This window comes from Erinaceus europaeus, chromosome 12 (assembly GCF_950295315.1).
Source record: "Erinaceus europaeus chromosome 12, mEriEur2.1, whole genome shotgun sequence".
Lineage (NCBI taxonomy): Eukaryota > Metazoa > Chordata > Mammalia > Eulipotyphla > Erinaceidae > Erinaceus > Erinaceus europaeus.
Genome location: NC_080173.1, coordinates 9,207,164 through 9,233,529, shown reverse-complemented (window position 1 = coordinate 9,233,529; position 26,366 = coordinate 9,207,164). Strand labels below are relative to the sequence as shown.

The following is a 26,366-nucleotide window of genomic DNA, read 5'->3' as shown; positions in this document are numbered from 1 at the left end:
GTGTCTCAACCCTTAAACTGCCGGACTGTTACCAGCCACTTAATCTCTCCCTAGGCTCCTCTCTGTCCATGAGCCACACGTGTTTGCACTCACCAGTGGTTTAGTGGGTTCCTGAAGTCATTCTGGTCCTGTCTTGTTGTGGTCCCAAGTGGTCTCCTTTGGTATTCCTAGTTGACCCGGGAGAAGAGAGGAGAGAAACACCTGTTCTTCTTTTGTTTGTTTATTTTTTCCTTAATTATATATTTATTATTTATTTTAATTTTCTCCTTCACTTATTGTGTGCTTTGGGATAAAGCAGATGGAACTGGAACTGATGATCCTTAGCAAAATAAGTGAAGAGATGAATCACAACTACAGGATGGTTTCAGTCCTTTGTGGAATCTAGAGATCTGATTCACATGAATTGAAAAAGAAATCCAAAGAAAACAGAAGCAAGCAAACTATCTGTAAGACTTAGGAGAACTATGCTGGTTATCTCTGTGAAGTGGGAGGATAGGGATGCAGGACTTGGGTTGTGGGTGTGGTGTGGAAGTATACATTGTCATCTTAGAATCCTATAACCAACTATTAATAATAAATGAAAAGATTCATCTTTATTTATTTATTGGGTAGCGTCAGCCAGACTTCAAAAAGAAAGGGGGAGACAGAGAGGGAGAGAGACAGAGAGACATCTGCAGCCCTGCTTCTCCACTCATGTAGTTATCCCCCCACAGGTGGGGACCAGGGGCTCAGACTAGGATCCTTGTGCATTATAACGTGTGCTCTCAACCAGGTGCACCACCACCCAGTCCTAATTCTACTCATCTTCATGGAAGCTTCTTGGTGTATAATCAAATGCTCTTATTCATTAATTTGTGACCCATGTTCCTGCCTGGAATAATAGCAAGCAGGAGGGTCAGGGAGTGTTTGGGTTTGACTGGTCCGTCCCATCCCATCACCTGGCATACCAGGGATGTCTAGTACCATCCTAAGTTAATGTCCCTGGGATGGGAGCAAGGCAAACAGTATGGGAAGCCAACCTAGGGTTGCTATTGGACAGCTGTATTTTCCGATAGTCTTTCTTTCTTTCTTTCTTTCTTTCTTTCTTTCTTTCTTTCTTTCTTTCTTTCTTTCTTCCTTCCTTCCTTCCTTCCTTCCTTCCTTCCTTCCTTCCTTCCTTCCTCTCCTCCTTTCTTCCTTCCTTCCTTCCTTTCATTTTTTTTCTCTTATTTCTGTTGTGATGGGTGCTTTACTGCTCCACACCAACTTTTTCAGATAGATAAGAGGGAATCAGAGACCAGAGGCTATAGCGCAGTGGGTTAAGCACAGATGGTGGAAAGTGCAAGGACTGGTGCGAGGATCCTGGTTCTAGCCCTTGGCTCCCCACCTCAGGGGGGTCCCTTCACAAGCAGCGAAGCAGGTCTACAGGTGCCTATCTTTCCCCTTTCTGTCTTCCCCATCTCTCAATCCTATCCAACAACAAGGGCAACAAAAATGGAAAAAAAAATGCCCTCCAGGAGCAGTGGATTCATTGTGCAGGCACCGAGCCCCAGTGGTAACCCTGGAGGGAGGGGGAGAGAGAGAGAGAGATAGAGACCACTGAGCTTCCTCAGTGCAGTGGGGGCTGGACTTAAAACTGGGTCATTAAACATAATAAAACAGGTACAATGGGAGTCAAGCGGTTAAGCGCACGTGGCGCAAAGCACAAGGACCGGCATAAGGATCCCGGTTCGAGCCCCCAGCTCCCCTCCTGCAGGGGAGTCGCTTCACAATCGGTGAAACAGGTCTGCAGGTGTCTATCTTTCTCTCCTCTTCTCTGTCTCCCCTCCTCTCTTGATTTCTCTCTGACCTATCCAACAACAACAACAATAATAATAACCACAACAATGATAAAACAGCAAGGGCAACAAAAGGGGGAAAAGTGGTCTCCAGGAGTAGTGGATTTGTGGTGCAGGCACCGAGCCCTAGCAATAACCCTGGAGGCAAAAAAAAAAAAGAAAGAAAGAAAGAAAGAAAGAAAGAAAGAAAGAAAGAAAGAAAGGCAGGTACAGTCTGAAGGTGAACTCTCTGGATGACCCTGATTTCTTTTTTTTTATTGTTGTAGTTATTATTGTTGTGATTGATGTCGTCGTTGTTCGATAGGAGAGAGAGAAATGAAGAGAGGAGAGGAAGACAGAGGGAGAGAAAGACAGACACCTGCAGACCTGCTTCACTGCTTATGAAGCAGCTCCCCTGCAGACGGGGAGCTGGGGGCTCGAACCAGGATTCTTACGCCACTTCCTTGAGCTTTGCGCCACCTGCACTTAACCTGCTGCGCTACTGCCCAACTCCCCGGTGGCCCTAATTTCTGACTTATTGTCCCTTCCTAATGGCTCTGGTTCTCTGTTCGGCTATTTCAGGAGAAACGATTGCCAGTTCATTCTTGATTTCTAACACATTTGTGATCAGAGGTGTGGGACTGTGGCATATTCTAGTTCTGGGGTGGGGGTGGGGCGGGTTGCAAGTTTTGCTGATTTGTTTTTTGTTGCAAAAATAAACAATTGTAGGGACACTTTTTCCTTTTTTGTTGCCACCGGGGTTATCGATGGGGCTCACTCAGTGTCTGCACTCCAAATCTGCTGCTCCTGGAGGCCATTTCTGTCATTTTTTTCCCCCTTTCTACTTTATTTTTATTTGACAGGACAGAGTGAAATTGAAAAGGAAGGGGAGATAGAGAGGGAGAGAGAAAGACAGACTGCTTCATGGCTCATAAAGTGTCCTTCCTGCAGGTGAGGGGCTGTGCGCTTAACCAAGTGTGCCCAGCCCCCGGGATACTTTTTCTTACTCCAAAGATGGAGTTGCAACCTTTTGGCTACTTGGCAGGGGTCCTGGGCTTAGCGTTCACAGAAGGTAAACCTCTAGTTGTGCCTACCTCTAGTTGTGCCTACTGTGGGTTGTATAAGATGTGACCCTGGCCAGCTGTCCCTGCTAAGTGGGCACTTTCAGCAGACGTAGGCACACACCGTCTGTCACTTAGAGCAACATTCCTTTAAATGGACAGTTTGCTTTAGGCCACCAGTTGTCCAGTGCCCAGATGCTGGGTATGTTTGTTTCCTCTGATCATTTTCAGAGCAGGGCTTTCTGCACAGACGCCCGGTTGGTGTTTCATCTCTGCCCAGGAGAATGTGTGTGAATGTCTCACGCTCTGAGGTTTTTTGGTATTACTTGTGTGGGGAAATGGTGTTACTTCTGTGGGTAAACCTGAGTTTGAAGCCTGGCTTTGCCTCCACCCCAGGGCCTTTATATTTATCTATCTATCTATCTATCTATCTATCTATCTATCTATCTATCTACCTATCTATCTATTTTGCCTCCAGGGTTATCGATGGGGCTCGGTGCCTGCATTATAAATCCACTGCTCCTGGAGGCCATTTTTTCCCCTTTTGTTGTTGTTGTTGGACAAGACTGAGAGACACTGAGAGAGGAGGGGAAGACAGAGAGAGAGAGAAACACACCTGTAGACCTGCTTCACCGCTTATGAAGCAGCCCTCCCCCCAACCCCCTGCAGTTGGAGAGTCAGAGGCTCCGCCTGCCACCCCCTGGGCCTCCTTTTATACCCAAGTACAGGAAACTTCTCAAGGGATGAAGAAGTACTGCTGGTGTCTCTCTTTGTCTCAAACCTATCCAAAATGAAAGGACTGAGAATTACCATGCCTAGTTGAATTCATGGGCTTATCTTGTGCAGGACCCGAGTTTGAGCCTCTGGGCCCCCCCTGCAGGGGTGAAGCTTGTGCTACACTGCTGCCCCGTGTAACGTGAATCTCCACTCACTTCTTTCTGAAGCATACAAGGTGATAGGATTAACCAGCCTCTTCCCCAGGGATGAACTTGACCTGTCACACCTCCAGTACCTCCATCAAGCAGTGCTTGCTTGGGATCTGAAAGAGCGCTTGGTTCTGCGGCCTGCAGGCATGCCATGTCCCATGTAGCTGGGCTCTGTTGAGTTTCTGCTTTAGCTGCTAAGCCCCTGGCAACAGCCAGACTTGTGTTTATTCTGTGCTCTGTTACACACATGCTGGAGTTAGCAAGTTGATGCTTCCCTATTAGAGAGTGCTAGGGGGGTTTCTTAGCTTTTTGGCAGGAGGGCTGGAACGCTCCCACTTTCTACTTACTTCATCTTCCCCATCCTGCGCTCAGTTAATCACGTCTGTGGACGGGCTGGCAGGTGTGCGGCCCGAGTCCCGACAGGTCCCGGGTCTAATCAGAAGCCTGGAATGTGATGACTGAGGCTCTCATCATTATCTTACCTCCAACTCGCTGTTTAGGTCATTGTATCTGAAAGAAATCGCACTCCAAAGGTGGCCCAGAGTCTGCAGCGCCTGCCTGAGTCCCTCCCCGGGGCCTGAGTACCCCTGGCTGTCCTATTTCCAGAGTGATCCCCAGGAAGGATCAGGATGGCCCTGTCAAACCCCCTTCTGATCTGTCAGGCAGCAGGTCATAATTCAAGGTTTGGGGATCAGCTGAGCACTATTTTGGGGGGTCTGGGAATTCCGCTGATTTTTTTTTAAATCTATTTTTTTAATTTTTAATTTTTTAATATCTTTATCCATTGGATAGAGACAGCCAGAAATCAAGAGGGAAGTGGGGGTGACAGCGAAGGACAGAGACAGAGAGACACCTGCAACACTGCTTCACCACACGTAAAGCTCTCCCCTTGCAGGTGAGGACCGGGATTCAAACTCATTGTAACGTGCTCAACCAGGGGCACCAAGACCCAGCCCCAAAATCTGGTCAAAGAAATTTTTTTTTTAATTTGACTGATTTTATATGAGATGAAGAGATAAGAGAAGTAGATAGAGAGAAGGAGAAAATTTCACACAATTTCACTGGAGAGGGTACCAGAAGCTTCAGGCATGGCAAGCCCCCCCCCCCACTCTCTACCCACTGAGCTATTTCCTTGACCACAGGAATTCTGTCAAACATTTTAAACTCTGCACATTCTCCCCTGGTCTCAGGAAAACACGTTCTTTCAGCATTTTATAGCAAACTCAAAGAAACCTGCAGCCCTTGCTCTCAGGTGAAGTCTCCCAAGAAAAATAATCATCCTTTCTCCCTCCAGAAACAGTGGGGCCCAGCCCCACCCCCACTCTCCAAGCGGGTTCTCCTGTGTCCCCAGACATCCCAGGAGACAGGAGGGACCAGGCCTGATGGTCTTGATGTTGAGGCTGGAGGTCACAAAGCTGCTGAATGCAGGGCTGAGGCTGTGCTGCCCCAGACTCCCCTGAGGGCCTCTCGCTTGCCTGTCTGAGTCCCTCCCCTTGGCAGTGCCCTCTCACTGTCATGTTATCTCTGCCAAGCTTCCTCATGGTGGCAGTTAATCCATCACCTACCGCCCACCTGCCTGGGCATTATACTCTCATCACTGATGCTTAAGCAAGTATTAAAAACCCTAGGGCCCAAGATCCTACAGCTGAAAAGTATCTGGGTGATATCCATGCATGGTTTTGCCCCAAATCCTCCTTTCCACTCAGCCAAGTTCAGCTCCTACAACTGCCTTTATTCTCTTTTCAAATTTTGTTTTATTATCTTTATTTATTTATTGAATAAAGACCGTCAGAAATCAAGAGAGAATGGGGTGATAGAGAGGGGAGAGAGACAGAGAGACACCTGCTGCCCTGCTTCACCATTCACAAAGCTTTACCCCTGCAGAAGGGGACCGGGGACTCAAACCTGGGTCCTTGTGCACTGTAACTTGTGCACTCAACCAGGTGCGCTACCACCTGACACCAGCTGCTTTTCTTCTCCTCACCTGCCTGGATACCTCAGCCCCAGTCAGAGAGGTCAGCCTTGCCTTGCCTCTCTATGCATATGGGGTATATCATAGATAACATACATACACATATGTACATAGAATGTGTAGCATATGACATCTGTGATGGAGGTTATGTAATACACAAATACATCATATGCATATACCGAATTCATTATGGTCTATATCACACAATATGTGTCATGTTGTCTTGATACCATTTTTCCCTAATAGGTGTTCAACTCTGGCCTTTCTCCTCTGCTATTTCTTCTTCTGTTTGTTGTTGCTTGTTTTGTTTCTTTTTTCTTCTATTTTTATTATTGTTATCTTTGTTTAGTTATTGGATAGAGACGGCCATAAATCGAGAGGGCAAAGGGATACAGAGAGGGGGAAAGGCGCCAGTAGCACCGCTTCACTATTTGCAAAACTTTCCCCCTGCATGTGGGGACCAGAGACTCGAACCTGAGTCCTTGCGCATTGATGGACGTGTGTGCTCAGCCAGGTGTGCCACCATCCGGCCCCTGTTTTTGTTTTTTCTTAACCAGAGCACTGCTCAGCTCTGGCTTATGGTGGGTGGTGCAATGGATTGAATCTGGGACCTCAGTGACTCAGGATGAGAGTTTGTTTGCATAACCGTGATGCTGCCTCCCCTGCTGCCCCCACCCCTCCTCCTCCTCCTCCTCCTCCTCCTCCTCCTCCTCCTCCTCTTCCTCACGTGGTGCTAGGATTTCAAACCCAGGGCGTCGCACATGGAAGGCTTGTGTGCTGCTCCAAGCCATCACCTCCCAGACTAGCTGTGTCGTCTTATTTGCGAGTGAGGGATGGAGAGCCAGACGCAGCCCAGGCCCTTACCAGCATTCTCAGTGCCCCCTTCCCTGCGTCCTTGGTGCAGTCAGGCTGTGCCAGGGATGGGGCCCAGGGCTCAGCACGAAAGGAAATCACTCCAGTCACTGACCTGCCTCCTGGCCTTACTTTGTATCTTTGTGCTCAGTACAACCCAGGGGGCCTGGAAGCCAGGTGTTGAAATAGGCCACAGGGAAGGCAGGACACTGGCTGTGCCCCGCAGCCACCTCCCCCTTCTGCCCAGGCACCAGCCCAGGGATGTGGGACCCCCACCACCCCGTGGGATTTGGATTGGAATTGGGATTGGGTCAGCATTGAATCAAAGCACCTGAAGACTGAACTGGGAACCTCACTGCCTTCCTTCCCCTCCTCCCCCCAGCCCCCTTGATTGAAGCAAACAACTTCATGAAATGTCAACCTGTCCGTTCTGTGGAAACTTTTACCACATGGAAAGGCTGCTGGTTACCCAGATGACTTTTTAAAAGTATGAGAATTTGCCTGGCTGAAGGGTTTTTAATTAATGTCCCACATTTGCGTTAATAACCTATTCATAGTTCAGGGAGCTGGGCCTGGCTTAGGAAACGCTGGGTATCTCTGGCAGAAGCGAAATGTTGACCTGGCTGCCAAGGAGTGGGGGGGATGGGGGTAGGAAGAGGGGGACCCTGTCAGCTGTTTTCACAGACGTGGGGGCCTTCATGTCCACGTGGGCCTCAGAGAGGAGTCTGTTGATGGTGAGGGTGTGGGTGCGTATAGCATCTTAAAGAGTTCCTCACGGGCTGTGGCGCACCTGGTTGAGCGCACGTTACAATTCGCGAGGACCTGGGTTCGAGCCCCGGTGCCCACCTGCAGGGGGAAAGCTTTGTGATTGGTGAAGCAGTGCTGCGGGTGTCTCTCTGTCTCTCTCCCTTATCTCTCCCTTCCTTCTTGATTTCTAACTATCTCTATCAAATAAATAAAGATAATAAAAAATGTCTTTTTAGTTTAACAAAAAAATAAAAGCTCCTTATGTTTGTCTGCGTGTCCACAAACACGCAGGTGTTTACTGCCCAGGTGGACTCTGAGACAAGGGCTCACAGAGTATAATATGCCCCTCTCTTGTCCCCCCAGCCCCCAATCTGGTGAATAAGTCTCCAGGGGATTCTTTGAAAGAAAATGTTGCTTGGGATCATTCTGCTTAAGGGCACCTCCCTAATTTTCTGTGATCTCATTTTCCCTTCAAATACCATGGGAAAAGTGTTTTTTGAGCTGAGCACTGAGCATTTTTATTTTCCATTTCAACACGGTGAAATGGACGTGCAGAGGCCAGGGCAGAGGGTGGGGGGTCTGGACCTTGCAGGCCCTGCCTGAGCATCTCCTCTTCCTCCGATGGCACTCACAGAGATCAGAGTCAGAAGGTGTCCCCAGGGGCAAGCCTGTGGCTTCCCTAAAGGAAACCGAAGGAGCTCAGAAAACGTCATCTAAATAGCTGAAAAGACTAAGATTTAAGAGGTCTGGGCGGTGGCTCACAGTACTAAGCACAAGGATTTATGCAAGGATCCAGGTTCGAGCCCCCACTCCCCAGCTGCAGGGGAGATGCCGGTGAAGCAGGTCTGCAAGTGTCTGTCTTTTTCTCTCCCTCTCTATCTCCCCCTCCTCTCTCAATTTTTGGCTGTCTCTATCCAATAAATAAATAAAGATAATACAATAATACACTCACATATTTCTTTTTAAAAATTTTTATGTATTTTTTATTTTCCCTTTTGTTGCCCTTGTTGTTGTAGTTATTATTGTTGTTGTTATTGATGTCCTTGTTGTTGGATAGGACAGAGAGAAATGGAGAGAGGAGGGGAAGACAGAGAAGGGGAGAAAAAGATAGACACCTGCAGACCTGCTTCACCGCCTGTGAAGCGATTTCCCTGCAGGTGGGGAGCCGGGATCCTTAACTGGGATCCTTACGCCGATCCTTGCGCTTTGCGTCACGCTCGCTTAACCCACTGCACTACCGCCCGACTCCCTCACACACATATTTCTATCCAATAAATAAAGATAATTAAAACAAGGAATTTAAAAAAAAGTTAAAAAGAGAGAGAAGAGGGCTGGAGTTAAGTGGCCTTCAGTTTCCGGAACTATTTTTCTGTGCACAGAAGGCTGCCGGGAGCCATTGAGAAGTGCTGAGTGGAGTCTGGCAGCGCTGACTGCTATTTCAGGGTAATAAGCTTGTCGACCTATACCCAAGGCACTGGGATATGAAAATAGGCATCAAAGGTGTGTGTTTAGAAGACAGATGGAAAAGTGGTGTCTGAAGTTACCTGTGGCATCAGGGGAGATTGGTACAAATGGTGATTCAATCGCTTATTAATTACCTGACCTTGGGGAGCCAGGCAGTGGCGCACCTGGTTAAGCACACAGGTCACAGTGCACAAGGACCCAGATTGAAGTCTCTTGTCCCCACCTGCAAGGGGAAAGCTTCATAAGTGGTGAAGCAGGGCTGCAGGTGTCTCTCTGTGTCTTTCCCTCTCTTTCCCTCCTCCCCTCTCAATTTCTCTTTGTCTCTATTTGATAGTAAATAAGTAAAAAAAAAAAAAAACTCCTTTAATTACATGACATTGAGCAAGTCTATAATTTCTTCGTAGGGTACTTGTGTTACATTGCACAGTGGCATACTAATGTTTATTTTATTTGAGTCAACAGAGAACTATATGCTTTACCATTTGTGAAGTGTCCATCCAGGTCCTTGTGCTTAGTACTGTGTATTCTTTACTGGATGAGCCATAGCCCGGCCCCCTTAAATAAAACTTTTCTTGAAATAAAGATACCAAAATATTCCACAAGTGGCATTCTGTGAGGGAACCATTTCAGACCTGACACCAATGAGGACTTGAACTATTATCTTGATTGGGGTGGTGGCCACAGCAGTGGTAATAGGAGAAAACATTCTCACAACAAGAGAATTAGAGTAATTCACTTGATATTAGCTTTTCAGGAAGGTGACCTGTGGAGTGTTGTTCAGGTCACTGAAGCAGGGAGCTGCCAAGGGCATTTGGTTGGAGACATTAGGATGGGCTTTGAAGGTGGGCGATTTGAGACCATTTGGGAATAAGTGATGAGACTATGCCATAGGCAAACCGGAGTTGAGGTGGAAAGGTCATCTCGAATTTGGGGCAACTCCCAAGGATAAAGGGAAAAGATGAGAACTGAGCAGGCCCTTGTGCATCCTTCTGTGTTGGAGTGAAAAGAGACCTGAGCAGCCAAGGAGGAGGCGATGAGAGTGGAGTTTCTGAGGCCAGAGGACCCAATAAGGAGCCTGATTCTTGGTCTCAGACCAACCCTCTGAAATCTACACTCATACCAGTCTTGTGTCTCAGGGAACAGCCTCTAGTGACTGTATACTGTATAGGGGTGGGGGCCAGGCAGTAGTGCAGCGGGCTAAGTGCCAGGACTAACATTAAGTTTAGTTTAAGCCCCCGGCTCCCTACCTGCAGGGGGGTCGCTTTAGAAGTGATTAAGCACATCTGCAGGTGTCTATCTTTCTCTCCTCCTCTCTGTCTTCCTCTCCTCTCTCGATTACTCTCTGTCCTATCCAACAACATCAATAACAACAATAATAACAAGGGCAACAAAGATGGGAAAAAATGGCCTCCAGGAGTAGTGGATTCTTCAGGCACCGAGCCCTAGTGATAACCCTGGAGGCAAATAAATAAATAAAAATCCTGTATAGGGGAGCCTAGTGCTGTGTTATAAACAGACTCTGAAGTGCACAGGACTGGGGGTGCTGTACCTTAAAGTCAGTGTTAGAAGATGACACAGCTGTCTGGGTCAAGATTCTTGATTAAGCTCATGATTCTGTAGAGATGGGATCCTCAGTGACAGGTGTTTCAAGACAACCCCGTCACTTGTCCCCTGGATCTGTCTGGGTAGTAGTAGGGGTCTTGGGGCACCCTTGCCAGATCGCACAGCTTCAGCTCCAATTGGGGGACACACTGGTGCTGTCAAACCCCATGACTGAGCTTCCAGTTGCTCCGATTTCATAAGCCGTCTCGCGTTTTCTATTTGAATGTTTTCTTGTAAAAGTTGCCTCGATAGTATATTAACTTGGCTCCAGGATAATGAATGTCTGTTTGATTTTTACTGCTTGGAAAATAACTGTGACCTTTTTTTTTCTTTCTCCTTTACCCGACCATGCTTATTCACTTCAGGGGTACCAAGATAAAAAACAAATGCCCCACCGACTCGCTCCTAGAGATGACAACTGTCAGTTGTTTGCTTTCTCTCTCTGCTTTTACAATCGATGCAGTTCTGTGCTTTTCAAAAAATAACCATAGCATTGAAGTTTTTTATGACTCGTTGCAAGTCAGGAAATGTGATTGAATGCTTGGTTTACTTTAACCAATAACCCTACGTGTGGAGACAATGGTCGTCCTGTTTCACATCCACAAACAGAAATGATGGTGGTGATCACAGCCAGCATTCATGAAGGGAATTCTTACCAGGGGCCAGGATACTGTTCTCAGGTGAGAAAGTGGATCCCCAGAGAAGTGTCCTAGGTGACATGATTCCATAGTGGTCAAGTTGGGATTTTAGTTGTGGGCTTTGACTCTAGAACTCATGCATATGTGAGATGATTTTGCTTTACAGAATGCTGGATTTTTTTTTTGTTTTTTTTTGCCTCCAGGGTCACGCTGGAGCTTGGTGTCTACATAATCAGTCCACTGATCCTGTGGATATATATATATATATATATATATATATATATATGTTTATCAAATATATATATATTTGATAATACAGAGAGAAATTGAGAGAGGAGGGGAAGATAGAGACCTGCAGGTGGGGAGCCAGGGGCTAGAAGGGTATCTTTGAGTGGGTCCTTGTACTTCGTACTGTGTGCGCTTAACCCAGTGCGCCACCACCCCCTAAAACTTTCTTCTTTTTTTTGCCTAGAGTGGGATTTGATTTCCATAACACTGATTGAAGAGCAAAAAAAAAAAAAAAAACTGTAAGTGGGGCCCACAGATCACCCTGAAAAATAACTTTTTTTTTCCCTTTGAGGCATATCAGCAACTTCCTAACTTCCTTCCTTCCTCTCTGTATCTTTTCTTTCTTCCTCTCTTTTCTTTCTTTCTCTCTTTCTTAGTTGAGAAAGAAGAGACCATAGCACTGCCCCGGTGTCTCTAATGTTCAGTTTGTTTTCGCCTTCTTTGCTTCTACGTGTAGTCTGCTCTGGAGCCTAGGCAGGGCCTCAGCTATGCCACACACACATGCTCAATGGGATCAGCCACCTCCTTGATCCGAGAAGTGCATCTCAGCACTCAGCTGAGTAGGTCCCAATGCTGCTCCACTTCTCCTTCTGTCACAGCCTCATTTTTCAGACAGCTGTACACATGTGGGACCCCCACCAAGATGGGAAAGCTAGAGACCCCTTTTTTTGTCCAGGGCTTCATTTCTCAAGTCCTAGACACATGTTCCTTTGCAGGTTGACCCAGGTCAGTGTAAGGAATACTTTTGCTTAAGGGAGAGTTCCAGACAGGTACAAAAGAAAGAGAGGCATAAGCTTGCTACCCTGCCCTAATGTTTGTTTTGGTTGGATGAAGGGTAATCCTCTCATGGTGTCAGCTTGTGTTCTTTGATGATCTCATTGCTCAGTGAGCTAAGGAGATGAGCACCAATTCGTCTAAGTAGCTGTTTCCTCTTGAAAGTCTTCTTGGAGGAGGAGGAGGAGAAAAAGCAAGAGAGAAGAAAGAGGAAGGAAGGAAGGAGGGAAGGAAGGAAGGAAGAAAGGAAAGAAAGAAAGAAGGAAAATGTGTTAGGAGATTGGGCAGGGGAGAGCCTAATGGTCAAGCAAACAGATTCTCATGCCGGAGGCTTCAAAGTCCCAGGTTCAGTCCCCCACACCACGATAAGCCAAAGCTGAGCGGTGTTCTGGTATTTCTCTCTGTGTCTATCTGCATCTTTCTAAAAAAAAAAAAAATCCAGAAATGTATTGATTGATGTGAGCTCTCCATGTGAAACATCTCTAAGCTGGGCCAGGGTGATTAAGAGAGAAATGCTCATCTGGGCATAAGAGTGACTATGTAGGGAGTCGGGCTGTAGCGCAGCAGGTTAAGCGCAGGTGGCGCAAAGCATAAGCACCAGAATAAGGATCCTGGTTCAAGCCCCGGCTCCCCACCTGCAGGGGAGTCGCTTCACAAGCGGTGAAGCAGGTCTGCAGGTATCTATTTTTCTCTCCCCCCTCTGTCTTCCCCTCCTCTCTCCATTTCTTTCTGTCCTATCCAACAACAACGACAGCAATGATGACTACAACAATAAAACAACAAGGGCAACAAAAGGGAATAAATAAATAAAATTAAATTAAAAAAACACTGGGGAGGTGACTGTACTTTAAAAAAAAAGAGTGACTATGTGAACCTGGTGTTGAGTTAGTGTCAATTAATGGAGCCCTTGATTTGGGTGTGAGAGGCCCCAGTTTTTCTTTTGTGAAAAATGATCTGTGTAGGGATGCAGCTAGCTATTCATGGATTGATGGGTACCTTCTCCTGGCTGGTCCTTTATTGGGTTGTAGCTAGTGTTGGGTAGTGTTTGGGAGAAGTCACCTGGGCAGCCAGCTTGCCCTTCTAGAAGCCAGATTGGGGTGGGACAGGGAACTGGAGGAGGCGGTTGTCAGGGAGGTGGCATCAAGAAGGCCTTCCCACCCACCCTCAGCAAAAAAGAAAAAAATGCAAAAGGTGAACAAGTCTTAATCCTGACCTGGGGGCAAAAATCTCAATAAAGATCCTGGTTAATTATTCCTGCCAATCCAACCCTCCAATCCACTTTAGGAATTAGACTATTCTGTGCCCCTAACTTGCCGGATCAGATTGTATAATTATCTTTTATAGACCTGGGTGTTATGTAGACTTCAGGAGGGCCGAATGTGTGTGTTTGAGTTCAGAGGTGCTGCCTGCCTATTGGTTGGGGCTGTTGGGGTGTTGGGGGTGGGTGGGTTGGTAGGACAGTTGCCACAAAGTCTACTTGGATCAGAACCAGGCCCAACTCACTTGGATGTGACAGGCTTGGGGGCTTTGGATGGAGGTGTCTACTAGCTGGAATGGAATCTCTAAGAAAGAGCAGGTGCAACAGGCCACAGACCAAAAGGTTTCAGCAAAGATGGACACTTTTGAAGACTGGCCAAAAAGCAGGCAAATTCAAATTCAGTGCTGACTCATAATGTTAGTGGTTTTAGGTACTTTTGACTTCATGGGTCACTTCCCACATGGGGGGAAAATCTATCTATCTATCTATCTATCTATCTATCTATCTATCTATCTATCTATCTTCTATCTATCTATCCTCTATCTATCTTCTATCTATCTATCTATCTGTCTATCTATCTGTCTGTCTATCTATCTATCTGCATTGTATATTCATATGTAATATATACATCTGAGACCTTTGAACAATACAGGTTTGACTGCAGAATTCACTCATATGCAGATGTTCCTGTAAACAGACCATGCAAACTTGTCCAGGGTGCATCTGTAGAACTGTTTTGTTTTCCCATAAGTACAGTATAAATACATAATTACTGGCTTGCATTTACCATGAATACAGTGCATAACTGTAAATGTATTTTCTCTTCCTGGGTGTTTTTGTTTGTTTTTTCTTTTGCCACAGGGGGTATTGCTACAGGGCTCTGTGCCTGCAGGACAAATCCAAAGTTCCTGGTGGCCATTTTTTTCCCTTTCTTTTCCTTTTTCTTTCTAATAGAGACAGAAATTGAGAGGGAAGGAGGACCTAGAGAGGGAGAGAGAAAGTGAGGCATGTAGCCGGGTGATCTATTTCACTGGTTCAAATGCAGGTTTGTTTTTTTTTTTTGACTTTGGGAAAGTGAGGGGTCAGCACACCTCTCTCCCACATTGCTCGAGGGTTATCTGATTTCCAAAGATATATTTTACAACTGAAATGGTCCAAGAATGAAGACCACGTAGACTGGGTTCATAGTTGTATTACAACTTATGGTATCATTTTATTCCTTCCAATTATAAATGAAAGTAAAACAGCATTCTGGGTGGCAGGCTCTGCCTCCTGCGCCCAGTGGGTGTGTAAGCCTTGGGTAGGCTCCCAGAAACGGGACCCACTGGCCTCACCTCCTGACTCTGTGTGTGGCAGTCACCCCCTCTTACTTGGGGCGCTTGCAGGAGATCTAAGAGTCTGCCTCAACAGCAGCCTCTGTTTTGCCAGGGAGGCCTCTGGTTGACAGCCTGTTGCAGCTTCACATGCCTCACCTTGTCCTTCTCCTGTGAGGTGAGGCCTGCTGTCCGTCCGCATAGCTGCAGGGCAGGGGCCCTGCTTCTTAGATGAAGCACAGGATGGTGTGGGCCTGGACTCAGTCCAGGCTGAGGATGTCCCTGCGGGACCTTTTATTCCTCTGTCACAGGCACCAGGGCTGGAATTCTTCTGTCTTCTGCTGGAGGTGGCTTGACCCAGAACCACTAGGTGGTGGTGTTTGGCTCAAGGCTTAAGGGAGATGTCACAAGGAAGGAACCCATGGGGTGGGGTGGGGGGGGAGGGGGGTGGGGAGAAAGGGCACTTTGGAAGCCTAACTGTTGGCAGTCTCTGGCCTCCGTCACAGGTTTGGGGTTGGGTATGGCATGCTGCTGTTGCCTGCTTCTGTGAGACAGAGACAGAGAGAGAGAGAGAGAGAGAGAGAGAGAGAGTTTTTTTTCAGGGGAGTGCTCCATGTGCCTGCCATTAGTGAGAACAGCAGGATCCTGGGCTCACCCAGGCAGGAGGAGGCCTTGCTTCTTGCCTGCTCTGATGGCCCTGCCCATGTGAGAAGCCAGAGGGAGGAAGTCACTCTCTGTGCCTCAGGGCACAGAGCAGAAGTAACCGCTACTGCAAGCAAAGGAAGGTTCTAAGGAGGTGATTTCTCACTAGAGGGTTGAATGGATGGAGAACTGGATTCTAGCACAAGGAAGGGGGCACTATCTCTTGGGATGTGGGTCCTGCCTCTCTTACCAGCCTGGACCCTAGAAGTAAGGAGTGGGCCTGGTGTCAGTAGCACACTCTGGAGATCCTGGAGAAGTGGTACTTTCCACCCCAGGCAGGGGAAACCCTGATTAGAGGGTGTGTGGAGCTATTTGCCTGAGATTCCTGAGGAGGGGAGAGTAGTGAGGTGTTGAAGGGAATCTATCCTATCCTACTCTATTCGATTTTTAATATTTGTTTACTAGATAGAGATGGAGAAATATTTAGAGGGGTGGGGAGATAGAGAGGGAAAAGGACAGAGAGAGACACCTGCAGTCCTGCTTCACCACTTGCAAAGCTTTCCCCCTGCAAGTAGAGACCAGGGACTCAAACCCGGGTCCTTGTGCACTGTAACATGTGCGCTCATCTGTGTGTACCACCATCCGGACCCCTCACTCTTTTTGTCCAGTTAGAGAGGAAGAGACAGAGAAAAGAAGAGACACCACAGCGCTGCTCCACTGCTCCTGAAGCTTCCCCTTGACAGGGTGCTTCCTTAGGATGGCCAGGGGGCTGAAATCTGGGTTCAAGGACATGTTCAAGTGTGCGCTGTGCTAGGTGAGCTGTCTCCTAGACCCACAAGGCCTTGCTGCTCAGACCATGTTCTCTAGCCACCCTGTTTTGGGCTTTGCCCTGGAGCTTGTTCAAAATGCAGAGCCTCTGCTCCCAGTAGTGGAATTTGAATTTTAACCAGCTCTCTAGATGACCCGCTAACTTTGCTGCCTAATAGACCTCCCTCAGGGACAGAAAAGACAAATAAACAAAACCCCTCAGACCCAGAGCTTGCTGTGAACCAATCAGAACCTCAGGGGCAGGTCCCAGGCTCCAGTGACATTTTACGGCTGTCCAAGAGGAAGGATGATCTGGACACCTTAATTGTTTGTATATGTTTACTTTTTTATTTTAATAAGAGAGATACAGAGAGAGACACACACACACACACCAGGGCACTGCTCAGCTCTGGTTTGTGGTGGTGCTGGGGATCGAACCTGGCACCTAGGAGCCTTGGGCATGAGAGTCATTTTGCCCTCTGGAACCTTGACTTTAAGGCCTCTCCTTTTGAGACCACCCACACACAAGGATTTAAAGAAAACCCCCTCCACTACTCACTCTGTACTATTAAACTGGCTCTATTTAAACTTCATGGAGTCAAGAGTAGGAAATCTGAAATTCTTTATGTTGAAGTTACTATCTGTCCTGGAAGAGTAAGGCTGGACCCATTTCTATTCATCTGGGCTGTAGCCGGGTGAGTTCATCAGATGTTTTATCCTCATGTATTGACAATGGGTATAGAGGTGACTTTACAGAAAGTAGAAACAATTTGCAATTCCTCTCCTGGGGACATATCCTAAGGAACCAAACACACCCATCTAGAAAGAACTGTGTACACCTATATGCATAGGTGTACAATTTGTAATAGTCAAACAATTTGTACAATTGTACAGATTGTACAAGCACAATTTGTAATAGTCAAAACCTGGGAACAACCTAGGAGTCTAACAACAGATGAGTGGCTGAGCTAGTTGTGGTCTAGATATACAATGGAAAACTACTCAGCTATTAAAAGTGGTGGATTCACCTACTTCACCTCATCTTGGATGGAGCTTGAAGGAATCATGTGAAGTGAGATCAGCCAGAAAGAGAAGGATGAATATGGGATGATCTCACTCCTAGACAGAAGTTGAAAAACAAGATCAGAAGGGAAAACACTAAGCAGAGCTTGGACTGGAGTTGGTGTATTGCACCAAAGTCAAAGACTCTGGGGTGGGGGTAGGGGTGGGGGTTCAGGTCCTGGAACACGGTGGCAGAGGAAGGCCTGGGGAGGGGATGGTTAGAGTGTTATATGGAAAACTGAGAAATGTTACACATGGGCCAATTATGGCATTTTACTGATGACTGTAAACTATTAATTCCTGCCCTCTCCCAAGAATGGGGGGGGAGAAAGAAAGAAAGAAGGAGGGAGAGGAGAGGAGAGGAAAGGAAAGGAGAGGGGAGGGGAGGAAAAAAAACAAGAAGCAAAGTCCACTTGGACTGGGGTTTCTCTTGAAATGTTGTGTGCTTCTTTTTGATACATTTTTCTAGAATCATCTAGTCAGGTTCCAAGTAGTTCAGCAGAGCTCAGATTGTCCAGTTCTTTGCTTTGTGATCAAGAGCATTGTGTGAAAATGTGTAGGCTTCTGGTAGCAGGAGTGTGTCCTCCCAGTCAGGAGAGGGGCCCTAGGACACAATGGGGCCAGAGACCTTGGCAGCTTTGACTCTTGACACTGGCTGCTGAGAACCAGTTCGGCCCCTGTCCTCAGTGACACCAGACGCCCCAGGAGTGAGTCAGGCCCTGAGACAATGCATGTTTGCACCCCGCAAAAGAACAAGATGCCACCCAAACAATCCTTTCTCTTGTGAGTGAAGGTTACAAGTTTTCTGTTTCAAATCTGATGGTATTGTCGCCCCCCCCCCTTTTTTTCTTTCTCCTCTCTGTCTTCATTTGCCAACCAGAGAGTCCAGTGTGATTTCTTTTTCCCTAATGATGGGAACGCTTAGAATGGGCCCATTATCTTTAAACTGCCTTTTGAAATACTATTCTTCCTGGCATTTGAATTTAGGTTTCCCCGAGGTTAGATTTAAAGATTCAATATCTGTTTTAACAAGTGACAGTAACAATCTGATCTCCATGTCCATTTGCTTAGGAGTTTTGCGGTTGTGGTTCTTGCTCAAAAGTAATTAATAAAAACACAGTTAATTTTTATTGAATGTACGATTGGGAGCAGGCACGGGGTGAGATGCTTCTCAGATGCTGTCTCATTAGTGAATTCAGAAATATCCTAAGATCTGAACATCTAAAAACAAAAGTGCAGGTCTTTGAGTAAAAGTTTCTGTCCCCAAACGGGACAACTCAAAACTCTGCCAATAAAATATCGTTGTTGGAAAGGTTCATTGTAGGTGTGTTTTGCTATAAGTTGAAATAAAATATCCAATGCGACATCCATTTGCATCTCAGTTCATTCTGGGCATCTTTTGTTACAGTGATAACCCCTTTCTTTGAAAGCATTGTTCAGTTGACCCTGCCCACAACTGACATAGGAAATGGATATTGTCCTCTGACTCTGAAATAAAGTGGTCTTATCCCCTATTTTATTCAAAGACTAAACAATTATTAAACTCATATGCCCTCAGGAGGCTGTCTGCCATTTATTTACACACCACTCCCTTTGAGATGGAAACTGGAAGATGAGTTCCATTATCCTGTTTCCTGGTATAACTCTTATTTTATTTTATTTTCAAGGTGAAATCGAAGGTTTGTGGCTGAGCTGGATGGATGGATGCTTTGAACCAAGAAAGAAGGTCAAGTCAAAAGGTGAGCTGAGCTGAACAGGTTGCCTGCACCTGGCTGTGCCCCTGCTGTGCTTCCTGACTCAGGGCGGGGGGGGGGGGGGGGGGTGTCTGCTTGACCCACACAGAGTGATGGTGGTCAGCCTGTAGTCATCAGGAAGGTTCATGAGTACCAGTGTTCATCAAAACTGATCCAAGGCAAACTGTTCTCACAGACTTTCCTTTGATCAATATTTTTACATGTATTTATTATTGGATAGAGACAGAGAGAAATTGAGAGGGGAGGAGGGAGGGAGAGAGAGGGAAAGAGAGAGAGACAGAGAGATACCTGCAGCTCTGCTTCACCACTCAGGAAGCTTTCCCCCTTGCAAGTGGGGACCAGGAGCTTGGACCTGGGTCCTTGTGCACTGTATTTAATGTGTGCGCTTAATCAGGTGAACCACTGGCCGGCTCCCCTCAATCAACATTTTTATCCCCACCACCTGGGGTGTGCTAAACCCAACCTACAGACGAGGAAAACTCTGGGGTGTATTGACTCCCTCAAGGGGACCATATTTGATTAATTATAGTGCCAGCATTCAGAGCCTGTGCCTGTGCCTGTGCTGTGTCCTTTCCATTCCAAAGGACTCTGAACGGTCCCTTCTGCTTAGTGAGCAGCCTGCTCTTGCTGGAAAGGGTCTGACACAAGATGGCCGGCCCTGTGGTTCACACTGGTGGGTAACCCTAAGCCTGCAGACCCATCAGACAGAGGACCAGCTCCTGGCCTTGGGCAGCAGAAACTAAGCATCAGGCTGAAGGGGGTTCCTTTTGAAATGCCGCTCACTGAAGCCTGGTCCTAATAAAACAGGAAGTGGGAGGCCAGGCGGTGGCGGCTCACTGGGTTGAGTGTACATGTTACCGTGAGGGAAGGACCTGGGTTCAACGCCCTCCCCCCACTACCCACCCGCAGGAGGGAATCTTCAGGAGTGGTGAAGCAGATCTGCAGGTCTCTCTCTCTCTCTCTCTCTCTCTCTCTCTCTCTCAACTCTATCTCCCCTGTCCTCAGTTTCTCTCTGTCCTATCTAATAATGAAAACTAAATAAATAAAAATAAAACAAAGTGTTGGACAAGAGGTCCTTTTTAGCTGCAGGAACACTGTAATCGCACTTCTTTCTAAGTCGCATCAGTCCAGGTGACTACTGGGAACTGAGAAGGCTGTCAGAGGCAGCATCCAGGAGAGGGGTGTCATGCCCCACAAGGCAGGGCTTTGGAACCGGACAGATGGGCGCTGCAGATCTGTCACTGTTGGCCTCTTGGACCCAGAAATCCTCCGTTCAAATCTGACTTGTGCTCTTTCCTCTTTCTTTGTGATCATGGACTGGTAACCTTGACTTTGCCAGACTTTGATTTCCACAGTTATAAAATAGGAATAATCACCACTACCGTGCTGTGACATGAAGTGAGAGACTGCCCGGGACATGTGAAACATATAATTAATGTCAGTGATTTTCGTTTCTTCATCTGAGTTCTGGATATGATCTTGGGCATATTTTTGAGCCTCTATTTCCTCATCTAGGAAATGGTGATACTGAAGCTTGGTATCCAGTGACTTTTGTTCCTTTGTCTTGCAAAGATCTGATTAAAGAGTGGTCCTGGTTACATAAAGAGACTCTCCGGTCTGAGGCTCCAAAGTACCAGATTCAATTCCTCAAACCATCTTAAGTCAGAGCTGATCAGTGCTCTGGTGAGTGAATGGGTGAGTGAGTGAGTGAGTGAGTGAGTGAGTGAGTGAGTGAGCGAGTGAGCGAGTGAGCGAGTGAGCGAGTGAGGTGGTACTCTGATCAATGCAATATCAGAGGTCACACCCAATGCTTGCAAAAAGCTTCTGCTCTGATGAGCCACCTGAATGATTTTCTGGTTTCATCCTTTTCTTTTTTCTCCATTTCACCCCAATGATCTTTTTTTTCTTTCTTGGGGGGGCGGGTGGGTTAGGGTGCCTGCACTATGAATCCACTGCTCCTGGTGGCTGTCTTTTTTCCATTGTTGTCGCCATTGTTGTTGCTGCTGGATAGGACAGAGAGAAATTGAGAGAGGAGGGGAAGACAGAGAGTGAGAAAGATAGACACCTGCAGACCTGCTTCACCACTTGTGAAGTGACAACCCCCCCTCAAAGGTGGGGAGCCAGGAGCTTGAACTGGGATCCTGTGTGGGTCCTTATGCTTTGTATCATGTGATTATATGTGCCTAACCCGGTGTGTCACCACCCGCTTGCCCTCCCCTACCACCACCACCATCTCCACCATGGTCTTGTTTGATTGACATAAACTGGATGGGATACCTATGAGAAACCCCCAGCCTTTAGGCATTCAGTCTTTCTTTCCCATAGTAAGTCAGTCTGTGCTTTTCTGAAATTATTTCTCCCCTCCAAGCCCTAAGTAGCTAAAATCCTGTTTAGCTTGCCAAGCTCAGATGAAATGGGTGTGTTCAGGTTGTTCTGGCCATAGAGAAAGCAAGTTTCTTAAACTTGGGAGTTGAAGAAAGTCTTCTTAAACATTTTCTAAATAGAAGGGGGGGATTGACCTAGCAGTTTATTCTTGTTATCTCCCTCTCTCTCTCTCTCTCTCTCTCTCTCTCTCACCAGAACACTGCTTATCTTTAGCTATGGTGGTGTGGGGCTTTGAAGCCTCAGGCAAGTGAGTCTTTTGCATCACCATTGTGCTATCTACCCCCACCCTGACCTGTCAGGTCTCTTTATGTCTTCAGCAACCAGTTGGATATTCAATCTTTTTTTTTTTTTAATTGATGTTATGACTGGGGGAAAGTTCAGCTGGTAGATTATTGAACTTACACACCCCAAGTTCTCATTTCACCCCCACATACATGTACCAAAGTGATGCTCTGCTCTCTCTCTCTCATGCTGTCATGTAGCAAAAAAAGATAAATAATTAAATATTATATTTAAGTAACATTGGTCTGCAATACTATTTATGTTTTAGGGATACAATCTTAACAGCTCTTCAAAAATGTGTTTGCTGGCTTGAGAGGTAGCTCTCCTCGTAAACCATGTGTCTTACCATGTGTGCGGAGCTGGATTTTGAACCTGTGCACCAGGGGGGGAACACCATGAGTGGCAGAATGATGCTCAAGTGTCTCTTCTTTCTATGGGTCTACTTATTCCCACTCTAAAGGAGAGAAAGGAAGGAAGGGAGGAAGGAAAAGAAGGAAGGAAGGAAGGAAGGAAGGAAGGAAGGAAGGAAGGAAGGAAGGGAGGGAGGGAGAAAGAATTGGGGTCAAGGAGCTGTTCAGTGGTATCAGGTGCAAGGCCCCAGATTCAGCATCAGGCTGAAGGAGGTTCCTTTCTCAAATGCTGCTCACTGAAGCCTGGTCCTAATAAAACAGGAAAAAACACTTTCTGGTACCCACTAAAAATACAAAGCGCACACACACACACACACACACACACACACACACACACACACACACACACACAGTGTGTTACCACACCATGCCCACCACTGAGGTGTGACCTGCCTCCACCACAGTCCATTTCTCCCCCTAAACCCAGTCCTGTAGTCAGAGAGAAAGGGTTTGCTTTTCTTTGCCTTTGTCCCCTTGCCTTGTTTCTTTATCCCATATGAGTGAGCTTGTGCAGTGTTATCCTCTCTCGGAGTTATTTTGCTGAACACAACCCCCTCCAGTTTCATGTTGTAGCAAAAGGAAAGATTTCATTGTTTCTTAACAGCTGAATTGTGTTCTGGGGTGTGTCTGTGTGTACATTCCACAACTTCCTTACCACTCTCACCTGCTGTCGGACAGTTGGGTTGTTTCCAGTTCTTAGCTACTGTACACAGAGCGGCCATGAACAGAGGTGTGCGTATAACTTTCCAGAATGGTGTTCTTCAGGTAGACACCTGGGCATGGAATTGCTGGATCACATGGTGGATCTACTTTTAATCTTGTGAGAAGTCTTTGTACTGTTTTCCATAGAGGTTAGACCAGGGCACATTCCCACAGACAGTGGAGAAGAATCTTCTTCTCTCCACACACTCGCAAATATTTGCCATCTCTGTCTGGTCTTCTTGTCCTTATGGACAATCTCATTATCTGCCACTTTGCACTGAGACTTGAATCCTTTCAGCCAGGCTCATCCAGCCTGCCCCGCATCACCATCTAAGGGCCCTCATCGGTGAGCCGTATGACCACGGCTCCTGTGGGCATTGGCTGCCCTTAGCCTGGTATAATATGATCTTTCACCTTTGGTTGTCACCTACAGCACACTGGGGAACCGGTAGGGGTGGGGATTGACTTCTCTTCTGTGATTCAGGGGTTTCTTTTATCTCGTTCCCTTTTCCACTGCTCATTCTAGTATCCTGACAGGCCTAGTCCTCAGGCTTAACCTCGTATGCTTGGACTTAACCGCCCTGAACGGTCTGGGGTCTGGGAGGCTGCTCTGGGAAGGAGAGTCAGGTGCTGAATTTCTTTTGCACTGATGTCTAGGCTTGGGTGACTGGTGTGTGTGTGTGTGTGTGTGGGGGGAGATTGGGGACAGGAGGGAATTTCCAGGCATTTAGTGTGCTTGCTGTCTTTCTGGAAAGAGCAGTCTGTCTGAGCCAGTACTGCTCCCTCTCATCCCCGTCAACCCCAGCCTGGGTGCCATTTCACTCCATGTTATATACAGCTTCTTAACACTCCCCTCATTGTAATGGCAGTAATATTCATTCATTCATTCATTCATTCATTCATTCATTCACTCAACAGCTCTGGGTGTCTGCTGCGTCCAGGACCTTTCCAGGCTGAAGATATTATTCAGCTCTCATGAATTTGGTTTTCCATAAAAAGAAAGAAGATGATAGGGGCTGAGTGGTGACATTCCAGGTAGAGTGTACCTGTGGCCATGCTTAAGGCTTCAAGCCCCAGGTCCCCACCTGCAGAGGGGAAGCTTCACAAGAGGTAGCACTTCAGGTCTCTCTTACTCCTTTTCTGTCTCCTGCTTCCTCTCAATTTCCATCCATTTCTATCAACAAATAAAGAAAAAGGGGGGCTCAGCCAATGGTGCACTCCAGGTAAGTGCACATAGTACTAAGCTCAAGGACCAGAGCAAGGATCAGGGTTCAAGCCCCAGCTCTCCTCCACCTGCGGGGGGGGGGGGGGAGTTTCACAAGCACTGAAGCAGGCCTGCAGGTGTCTGTCACTTTCCCTCTCTCAATTTCTCTGTGTCTCTAGTGAATAATAAATAAATAAATAAATAAATAGATAAATAGAAAATAAATCATCAACAGTAAAAGTAGCAAACAAACCATCTAGTACACAAGACAGTTTTGCTGTTATATTAAAAGAAATAGTGGCAGCTCCTGTCTTCCCCCCTCTCCCCCCACCCCCCATATCTCTCTTTCATTTATAAATAAATAAAATATTAAAACAAAACAAAATGAAATAAGAAGAAGTGGCAGGAAAGGAAGTGCAGGCATGCTGAACTGGAGTGGAGGGCAGGTCACAGCACTCAATCCTGTGGACTCCTCCTTGAAAAGCGACACCTCACCTGACCTTGAAGGAGGTGTGAGAGAATAAGCCTGGTGACCACCTGGAGGAAGAGGACTTGCCAGACAGAGCAGACTCCTTGAGCCAAGACAGAACTGTCCCAGGTGCACTGGAGGATGATAATGCCAGTGGAGTTGCGTCGAGGAGCCTGACACTCTACCCACCTCCCTCCACCCGGCCCCAAGAATGGAGCCCAGACCAGAGGAAGTCTGAGGAACACCAGGCTCCCTTTCCAGGAAGCTGGGAGCCATGGCAGGGTTTTGAGGGCACGCCGCTCTGATCCTGAGATGATCAGAGACGGGTAGAGACAGCGAGAGAGCAAGGAAGCTGACAGGTGGGAGTCAAAGGGGACTCTGTAGAGGATGGCGGTGGTGTGCCTGTTACCATACTTAAGGGCCTGGGTTCAAGTCCCTGGTCTCCACTTTCAGAGGCTGTGGCTTAATCTGAAGGCCACTCTTCCCCTGCCTGTGAAGCCACCAGGGGTCAGGCCATAAACCCTGCAGTGAAGAGAAGAAGAGAAGATAAGGGATGATAGGAGGAGGAGAGACCAGATCCCTCTGGGTCTCTTCCCTCTTGTGTCAGGGCGGCCAGGGGGGCCACCTAGTCAGCCAGTGGTAACCTCACACCTTGGAGCAAGGTCACCTTCTGGGTCTTCCCTCAGCTCTTTGGTGGGGGAGCAGGGGAGGGTGTCTGTTTCCTTGCTGTCTTTTTGCCTCCCTTTACCTGCCTCTTCCCTCTGAGAATCTAGATCAGAGCAGCTGTAGAAAAGCAGGAGGTCGGGAAGTCGGGCGGTAGCGCAGCGGGTTAAGCGCAGGTGGCACAAAACGCAAGGATTGGTGTAAGGATCCCGGTTCGAGCCCCCGGCTCCCCACCTGCAGGGGATTTGCCTCACAGGTGGTGAAGCAGGTCTGCAGGTGTCTGTCTTTCTCTCCCCCTCTCTGTCTTCCCCTCCTCTCTCCATTTCTCTCTGCCCTATCCAGCAACGATGACATCAAGAACAACAATAACTACAACCATAAAAAAACAAGGGCAAAAAAAGGGAATAAATAAATAAATAATAATAATAATAAATACAGAAGGTCTCTGACCTGAGGTCACAGCAGTATGGGGTGTGTACTCACCTCTGGAAATACCTGCCTTGCTTCGAACAGCCCACGGTCTGGTCTTAATGGTTATGGGCTTGTGTCCCGTGAGTTTAGGTGTGTCAGGAGTCTGGGGGGGACTTCAGTGTCATTCATGCCTCTGGCAGGAGAGCTGGCCGGGCACTGCAGGTAACATCACCTACCTGGCCAAGCCTTGGAAATATGCATGTGCTCGCTTAGATATCCAGGGAGAATGGAAAAGGTAATGGACAAACAGAGCCTTTAAAAGTGTATTTTTGGGGGCCAGGTAGTGGCGTACCTGGTTAAGCACACACATTATAGTGCGCAAGGACTTGGGTTCAAGCCCTTGGAAGGGGGGGAGCTTCAAAAGTGGTGATGCAGGGCTATAGCTGCCTCTCTGCCTATTTCCCTCTCTCAGTCTCCCCCTCCCCTCTGTCTCTTATCCAATAATGAAATAAATAAAAATATTAAATGTTTCGTTTTCTAGACTTTTTTTTTTTTAATCTTAGTATAAAGGAGAGATACCAGAGCACTATTCTGGGATGTTAGATGTGTGGCTTCCTGTCCACAAGGCATGTGCTGGATTTGCAGAGCCACCGTCTGCCTGGCCCCAAAGTGGAGTCTCTTATCTGCATATTTCTTTCAAGTTTTAAGGATAGTTCTGAAAATAACTCGTGGGCAACCACTTTCTGGGGACTGTATTCTACCCAGTGCCTTGCATTCTTCTACTTCTAGAACAGCAACTCCAGGAGACAGCCTAGGGGTGTGACCTATTGACCGGATTCTCATGCTGCTACACTAGGACTGGCTTGGACTGAGTTAGTGTAGCT

The 26,366-nt window shown here is 47.2% G+C and overlaps 1 long non-coding RNA gene across 5 annotated transcripts in view; it reads left to right on the top strand.

Annotated features, from left to right (window-relative positions):
• Positions 1–26,366, top strand: part of LOC132541828 (uncharacterized) — a 317,142-nt gene that overhangs the window by 73,555 nt on the left and 217,221 nt on the right. For all 5 annotated transcript variants that reach the window (XR_009552913.1, XR_009552914.1, XR_009552911.1 and 2 more), the window contains exon 2: positions 18,870–18,941. This is a non-coding gene — a long non-coding RNA (uncharacterized LOC132541828). The remainder of the gene's footprint in view (positions 1–18,869; positions 18,942–26,366) is intronic.